Genomic DNA, 8986 nt, shown 5'->3' on the forward strand with positions numbered 1-8986 from the left:
ACCCTCTCATTTCAAGCTGCTAAACTGAATGTATGGCTTGGAAAAAAGATGTTAGAGGTCTCTTCCTATCCTGATTTTAGAAAATTGTTACAGACTCAACTCTTTGATAGGCTGGCATCTTAATGCATTCTGCTTCATTTTTTCAATCAAGTTCCTTATTTTCAACTTGATGTATTTTATCTGTTCTATGTATTACTTCTTTCCCTGCCATGCCGATATTTTCTGCATTATAAATGCTTTCTGGCTTTATCTATTTTAAGTACATTATTCTAATTTGTATTTTATCTGTATCCAATGTATTAGCTCACCTTGTTGTGAACTGCCTAGAACTTTTTCGGTATGGCGGTATATAAGAATAAAATTATTATTTTTTTTTTCAGTTCAAAAAGTTTTTTATTGAAAATTTTTTACAAAACACAAAAATGAAATATTCAGTACAAATTTGTTGCGCAGTGATACAACAGTCAAAAGGTCAGTGGGATAAAGAAATATGGAGAAATGATCAAAAACAGATACACTTATTAAAGTTAAAGCAACATCTGTATGCTATGTAATACGACATTATAGATGTGTACAAATATGCCAGCCAATAACAGAGAGCGCAGTCTGACAGCTATAATATGCAAAGAATCATATAATACTACATGGACATTGTGTATGCAAGAAACTCATAGGGTTGTGCCAAGTGATAGGCCAGTGGAATCAATGAGAGGAGCCCACATCCGTTCAAAACGAATCAGAGATCCAGTTCTTTCAGCGTATATACGTTCAAATTTAACAGTTAAACATACAGTGTTCCACCACGTTTGATAATTCACATTCTCTAACGTTTTCCAATTGGAAAGAATATGTTTAATGGCTATGAGGATTAGTAAGTGCAGCATACAGTCTTGTTCCTTAGTTAGAGATAGATTAAAGCCATTATCACCAATAACAACCAAGTTGAACGATAGGGGAACTAGTGTAGGTAATTTTAACATTGATCTGATGTCCGCCCAAACTGTGCTCCAAAAGGTCTGTAGTAGCGGGCAATCAAATAGCATGTGGCGTAATGTGCCCTGCGGTAAACCACAGGACCAGCAGTTATCTTTCATACCCGGAGTGAATTTGGCTAATCGACTGGGTGTCCAATATGCTCTATGTAGCAAGAATATTGAGGTTTGGAGGAAGGAAGCCGCTTTACAAGCAGTAGAAGTACGAGACCATATGTATTCCCATTGTTGGTCTTCCATCTCCAACTTAAGTTCAGAAGACCACTTGTTTAATAAGTCTATTGGTTGAGTAGTCTTGTGGTGTCTAATGAACTTGTACCAGTTAGACGTCTCTTTTCTCCCAGTCAGTAACAATAATCCAATCGTCAGTATTGAGGGCTTATCTGCTACTAAGGAATGAGATTTGACGTGAGTAGCCAGGGCATGCTTCAATTGTATAAGATGAAAATGTTGAGTGTTCGGCAGGTCAAAATTTGTTTTCAATTGATCATATGATAACCAGGTTTCACCATCAAATAAATGTCGTATCTGGTGTATTCCAATGTTCTGCCATTGTTTCCATTCAATCTGCCGGTTCTGTATAAGTAGTAATTTATTTCTCCAAATCGGAGAGTGTAGGGTATCTAGCCACTTGACATCAAGATATTGCTCCACATGTTTGAAAGCAGTTATTGTCGAGAGTAAGATATGATCACGTACAGACGCTGACGCCGATGGGCACATAAATGGGAGTAGTTGTAGCTGTAGAGGATGATATTTGATTTTTTCAAAGAGTAGCCAGGAGTTGGTGGATGAACTCGGAGTATCAATGAAAAGCCATCAAGAGCTCTGACGAAGTATATAAGCGCAATGATAATCAAACAGATCAGGGAAATTGACTCCGCCCTGCTGTCTTTTCTGTTTTAGTTTATGCAAAGCAAGAGTTCTACACCACTTTTCAAGACCTTTTGTCCCCATACTTGGTCTCTCTATTTGATCTCTTCATCAGCACTGGCAACGTACGGGGCACTTTTACGGAAGCTAGCATAATAGTGCTACCGAAAACTGGCAAAGATCCGTTACTGGTCTCCAATTATCGGCCTCTGGCCCTTATTAATGTTGATGCCAAAATATACGCGAAGATAATTGCCACCAGGTTACAACAGTTGCTACCCAAATTGATAGGTCCTGAGCAGAATGGTTTCATGGTAAATAGGCTCTCAAGTGACAATACTCGCATGTTTGCAAACGTCATACATCATGCCAATACCAATCAATCTCCGCTGCTAGCAGTAGCTTTGGATGCTGAGAAAGCTTTCGACCGAGTGGAATGGGGTTATTTATTCTCTACACTAAAATGGTTTGGTTTCAACGAGTCAGCTATTTCCATGATAAAAGTACTATACTCAGCTCCTAAAACGAATGTTAGAATCAATGGATTTGCTTCCGCTAACTTCACGCCATCGAGAGGTACGAGACAGGGCTGCCCTCTTTCACCACTGGAGCCTTTTCTGCATTCAATCCGCCTCAACAAAAACATACACGGTGTTCGATGTGGTGACCTTGAAGTTAAATTATCAGCCTACGCGGATGACGTCCTCTTGTATGTTACTCCAGACTCTATCCCTGCGTTACTCACCCTCATTAAAGATTATTCGGAGACTTCGGGTTATAAACTCAATACCAGTAAAACGGAAATCATGCCACTGAACTCTTTGGTACAACATCATATGGTTACGCATCATGGCTTTCAATGGTCTGACACTAAACTAAAATATCTAGGCATCCGCTTCGGAAATACCATCGATTCAACAATAGAAAATTGCTTGTCTCATTTATTGCAACTTGCTAAGGATCAAATTGCTAAATGGTCTCCTCTTCATCTGTCATGGTGGGGATGTCTGGACTCGATCAAAATGGTTCTTGCTCCTAAAATTCTATACACCTTGAGCCTGCTTCCGGTTTTACTACTACCATCTCTTTATAAGCGATTAGAAACTATCTTGTCCACATTCTTATGGAACAACAAATCTCCTAGAATAAAATTATTATTATTATTAGAAGGCCCTTTAGGAAAAGAGGTTAATATGATTATTTGAAGAACCTATACTGTTATAAAATACATTATTATACAGTATTATTATTATACAGTAGTATTATTATACAGTATTTGAGGCCGATACTTTAGATTATACATTGGACCATATTAAAATTATTAATTTGATGGCATTTATTGTACAGTTGACTTGACTTACCCAAGTGCCCAAGTTTGCCTGAGGAAGGCCCTTAATCATAGTAAAAACCAGTTCTAAAGGATGTATTTCCAGTAGTTATATATAAACAGTTAAATATAGTACAATGCAATAAAAACTACTGTCTGGTTTCATCTATACCCTCATCACCTCTCGCCTAGACTACTGCAACCTGCTTCTCACTGACTTTCCGCTAAACCATCTCTCTCCCCTTCAAGCTGTTCAGAACTCTGTTGCAGGTCTCATATTCGGTTGATGTCACTATGCCCACATTCCCCTTTTCCTCAACTCACTTCTTTGGTTCCCTATCCGTTTCCACATATAATTCAAACTCCTTTTACTGACCTACAAGTGCCTTCGCTCCGCAGCTCATCTCTATCCACACTCTCCTCCCTCCTCTGGGGCACTCCGCTCATGGGATAAGTCTCTGTACCCTTCTCCTCTACAGCCAACTGACTTCATCTTGTCTGTCTTGCTGCATCATATGCCTGGAACAAACTGCCTGACTCAATATGTTAAGCTCTGTCTCTGGCAGTCTTCAATCCAGACTCAAAGCCCTCTTCTTTGAAGGTGCCTTCAATTCCAAACTCCAACCCACCTGTCTTATCATTCCCTCTGTAGTTCCCCCACCTGAGCACCGATGCACTTTCTTGTCCAGTTTGTCCGTCCTGACTAGATTGTAAGCTCTTTTGAGCAGGGACTCTTTCTTTTGGGTTTTGATGTTCAGCACTGCGTATGTCTAGTAACGCTATAGAAATGATTAGTATATTTGTTTTTATTTATTTATTTAACAAATATATCCCGCTTAAAGCCTAAGCAGAGAGTGGCGAAAAACTGGAACGTTCTTCCGGAGGCTGTTATAGGGGAAAACACCCTCCAGAGATTCAAGATAAAGTTAGACAAGTTCCCGCTGAACCGGAACGTACACAGGTGAGGCTAGACTCAGTTAGGGCACTGGTCTTTGACCTATGGGCCACCGCGTGAATGGACTGCTGGGCACGATGGACCACTGGTCTGAACCGGCAGCGGCAATTCTTATGTTCTTATGTACAAAAATACATACACAAGATACAACCAAATCAATAACAACAAAAAAAAACTCCCATTAGTGCAACCAGAAAACATGTAAGCTAATTCCTTCACTATTGCTCTATTTAGAAAACTGAAGTACACTTGTATGTTCCCATCTGCTTCATTTGTATGTCTTTAATATGACCGATATGTATTGATGCATATTAATGGTCAATGTTGGCCCCATGAACTCTATACAGATGAGAATAAAGTACTGTACTTTGGTCTTTATTTTAGATAAGTGGTGCGTAGAGATAAGAGCTGAGATGTCTTAAGTCAGGAAGTGATAGTCCCTTTCTCTATTTTATAAAAGGCTCTGCTGAATATGGAACCTTTTGTAAAATATGTGTAAGGACATACTAGAGTTCGGATTCTTTCTTCCACATCTTTCCAGGACATCTTGAGCCCTGCAGCAGCTCAGAGGCACTGCGCTTATATTTTACCTCCATCTTCCTCTTTGCTTTGATGGCGAGGCAGTTTTTATGCACACGCTGCTGGCGCTTCCTGATCCCAGCACCCCCCCCCAGCACACTGGGGCAAGCCCAGTCTCCTCCATGCTTATTCTATTTTATTTTTTTAATGTTCATGCTGCAGACTGGGCCACCAGAGGGGAGGGAAGAGAACGAAACGGGCTGGGCTGGAAAAGAACAGACTGGTTCCTTGCTACAATTCACTTCTGACTGTCCCAGAGGCAATGCAGGATCATGTGACTGGTTCAAGGTCACAGAGAATGTCAGCGGGAGACCGAGATTTGAACCTTGTCTTTCCTAGTTCACAGGCTACTTCTCAAATCACTTTTACGAAGCCGCGTTAGCGGATTTATTGCACGTGACCTTTTTATCGCGTGCTAACTCCCGTGCTAGCCGAAAGACTACCGCCTGCTCAAGAGGAGGCGGTAGCGGCGGGCAGTTTAGCGTGTGCTATTACGCACGCTAAACCACGGTACAGGTTCCTATTGTGGCCTGGGGTGCTAAGTGCTCCAATGCTGCTCCAATGCAGCTTAGCAAAAGAGGGGGATGGGGAGGGATGCTACCATTCTACTCAAGGGCAAGTCTTTGGGGCAAACGACTCATCATATCTGGCTTAAGGCATTATATCAAATACCAGATCAGTAAATATGAGTATTACTAGTATATTTCAATAACTAGACAACCAGAATTAACTCCCTTCTGCTCACTGACCAGAGGAGAGCCCAGTGCTACTTATATGACCTTTCTGCCGACTTCATCCTGAAGTTGGAACCATGTTGGATCTTGGGACCTCATAATAATAATAATAATAATAATTTTTATTCTTATATACCGCCAAAGCCGTAGAAGTTCGAGGCGGTTTACAACAAGAAGCGCTGGGCAATCAGCGAAGAGGTTACAATCAAAGTCAGCAATACAATCTTACTTAATGAAGGAATATGAACATTAGGGTGACTGGTTGAGTAAGCAGAGCTGAGTAGATTCTTAGTTAACAAATCGATTGAACAAGCTCGTTTTTACCAGTTTTCTAAAATTGAAGTACGACGATGAGAACGCAAAAACGTTACTAAGCCAATCGTTCCATTTGCCTGCCTGGAAGGCAAGAGTTCTGTCCAAGAATCTTTTGTAGTGGCAGGCTTTCATTGTCGGATAGGAGAACAGATGTATTCTTCGTGTGGGCCTAAGATAACTTGCCAGATTGACGTGGGAAACCAGGTGAGTGGGGGCTAGGCCAAATGATGATTTGTAACACAGACAGGAGAACTTAAACAGGATTCGGGCCTCTAGGGGCAGCCAATGGAGGGGCTTATGTGTTCCCATTTCTTCAGCCTGAAGATCAGCCGAACTGCCGAATTTTGAATGACTCTGAGTCTTAGGATGGTTTTTTTGAAGGATCCCAAGTAAATAATGTTGCAATAATCGAGCAGGCTCAGGATGGAACATTGAACCAGTAAGTGGAAGAATGGAGCATCAAAGTATTTTCTGATGGTTCTGAGTTTCCATAGTACCGAAAAGCATTTTTTAACTAATAAATCTGTGTGGGCATTTAGAGTGAGGTGGCGGTCCAGGGTGACTCCCAGGATTTTAATGGAGTGGTCAGTAGGGAAGTCCTGACCATTCAAGGAGATCAAAGAGTCTCCGATTTTGTCGTTGGGGCTTGTGAGGAAAAATTTTGTTTTGTCGGTGTTGAGCTTCAATTTGAATTCGCTTCACCTACATGCCAAGCCTTCTGATTAGGAAAGGGGTCTGCATCTTCTCCTGCTCTTCCATGCAAGAGTGGGAAACTCCTACCCAACATGGGAGACTTGGGACCAAAGTAGCAGCAGCTTTTTTTTTTTGGGGGGGGGGAGGGAAGAGAGGAGTGTCAGCAAACTAAACAGGCAGGTTGGAGCGTGTCACACCTCAGCCCTGGAGGTGGATCCAGTTACATGGCATTCCACTGCTTAGTTTTTTTCTGTCTTTGTACAGGGATCAACCTCAAACTTCAGGACCTACAGGTAAAGATGACACGGGGACAAATTTATCCCCGTACCCGCAGGAAATCAATTTCCCTGTCCCATCCCCGCAAATTTTGTTGCTGTCCCTGCCCCAATCCTGTAAGCTCTATCTTGTGGAACAGACTCCCGGCAGAGGTGGTGGAAACAGAGACTGTGTCTGAATTCAAGAGGGCCTGGGATAGACACGTGGGATCTCTGAGAGAGAGAAAGAGATAATGGTTACTGCGGATGGGCCTTTATCTGCCATCATTTTTCTATGACTGGTGCTATTTAATCACTCAAGCCTCGAACACTTATGATTTTAAAGTGTTTGAGGCTTCTGCAGATGAGGATGGAGCTTACAGGAATAGGGCAGGGACAGGAAAAGAACTCGCGGGGATGGGACAGGAAAATGAGTTGTTGCGGGGACGGTGAAACATTTGTCACCGTGTCATTCTCTACCTACATGTCCCACTGCTAGTTTTAGGAGATTAACAGGCAGGAAATGTCTGTCGTGAGATTTGAGGGTGGCTCATGGTCATGCTTCAGGCCGGGAAGAAAATAAGCAGTGGGTTACCCAAGCCAGGCTGAGCTGCTGCGATGGGAAGGTGAGAAATATAGAGGGGAAAGATAGAATGGGAGGTCAAGGTCGGGGTCTGGGGTAAAGTGGGAGCTTGCACTTAAAAATTTCTCCCCCTTGGCGTCTCTGGGGTCTTGCATGGCTCAAACTTCAGATTCACACTGGCAGAGGAGCAAATAGGATAACAGAATTACTCTCCGTCTGTTGGCAGAAGAGAGATAGAGAGAGAGTGTGATTTTATACATACCACTCTCTCCTTGGTGTCTACTCTGTTACAAGTCTTAGTATCATCCACCAAAAGGCAAACCTTTCCTTCTAACCCTTCAGCAATGTGACTGACAAACCTATTGAACAGGATCGACCCAAGCACCAAACCCAAAGGCGAGTAGTGGAGTCCCTCAGGGTTCGGTGCTGGGGTAAATACTGTTCAATAGGTTTGTGAGTGACATTGCTGAAGGGTTAGAAGAAAAGTTTTGCCTTTTTATGGATGATGCCAAGATTTGTAACAGGGTAGACACCAAGGAGAGAGTGGTAAACAAGAAAAAGGATCCGCAAAAGTTAGAGGAACGGTCTAATATCTGACAATTAAAATTCAATGCAAAGAAATGCAGAGCAATACATTTGGGGATTAGTAATCGGAAGGAGCCGTAAGTGCTGGGAGGTGAGAGACTGATATGCACAGATAGGGAGAGGGACCTTGGGGTGATAGTGTCCGAAGATCTAAAGGCAAAAAAAACAATGTGACAAGGTGGTGGCTGTTGCCAGAAGGATGCCAGGCTGTATAGAGAGAGGCATAACCAGTAGAAGAAAGAAGGTGTTGATGCTCTTATAAAGGTTGATGGTGAGGCCCACTTGGAGTATTGTGTTTAGCTTTGGAGACCATATCTGGCAAAGGACATAAGAAAATTTGAAGCGGTCCAGAGGAGGGCAACAAAAATGGTAGAAGGTTTGCGCCAAAAGACATAGGAGAGACTGGAAGCCCTGAATATGTATACCCTAGAGCACAGGTGTCAAAGTCCCTCCTTGAGGGCCACAACCAAGTCGGGTTTTCAGGATTTCCCCAATTAATATGTATTGAAAGCAGTGCATGCAAATAGATCTCATGCATATTCATTGGGGAAATCCTGAAAACCCGACTGGATTGAGGCCCTCGAGGAGGGACTTTGACACCCCTGCCCTAGAGGAAAGGAGAGACAGGGGAGATATGATTCAGACGTTCAAATACTTGAAATGTATTAACATAGAACAAAATATTTTCCAGAGAAAGGAAAATGGTAAAACTTGAGGACATAATCTGAGGTTGAGGGGTGGTAGACTCAAGAGCAATGTTAGGAAATTCTTCTGGAATACGCTCCCAAGGGAGGTGGTGGAGAGGAAAACGGTGACAGAGTTCAAAAAAGTGTGGGATGAACACGGAGGATCTCAAATTTAAAAAAAAAATAATGGTATATATTGAATAACTAAGGCCAGTACTGGCAGACTTGCATGGTCTGTGTCCATATATGGCCATTTGGATGAGGATGGGCTGGGGAGGGCTTCAATGGCTGGGATGGTTTAGATGGGCTGGAGTGAGCTTTGACAGTACCTAAGCACAGTACCGGCCAGAACTTTGGGTTCTGGCCCAGATATAGCTAAGAAAAAGGAAAATTTAAATTAGTAATTTAAA

Source organism: Geotrypetes seraphini, chromosome 18, assembly GCF_902459505.1.
Source record: "Geotrypetes seraphini chromosome 18, aGeoSer1.1, whole genome shotgun sequence".
NCBI lineage: Eukaryota > Metazoa > Chordata > Amphibia > Gymnophiona > Dermophiidae > Geotrypetes > Geotrypetes seraphini.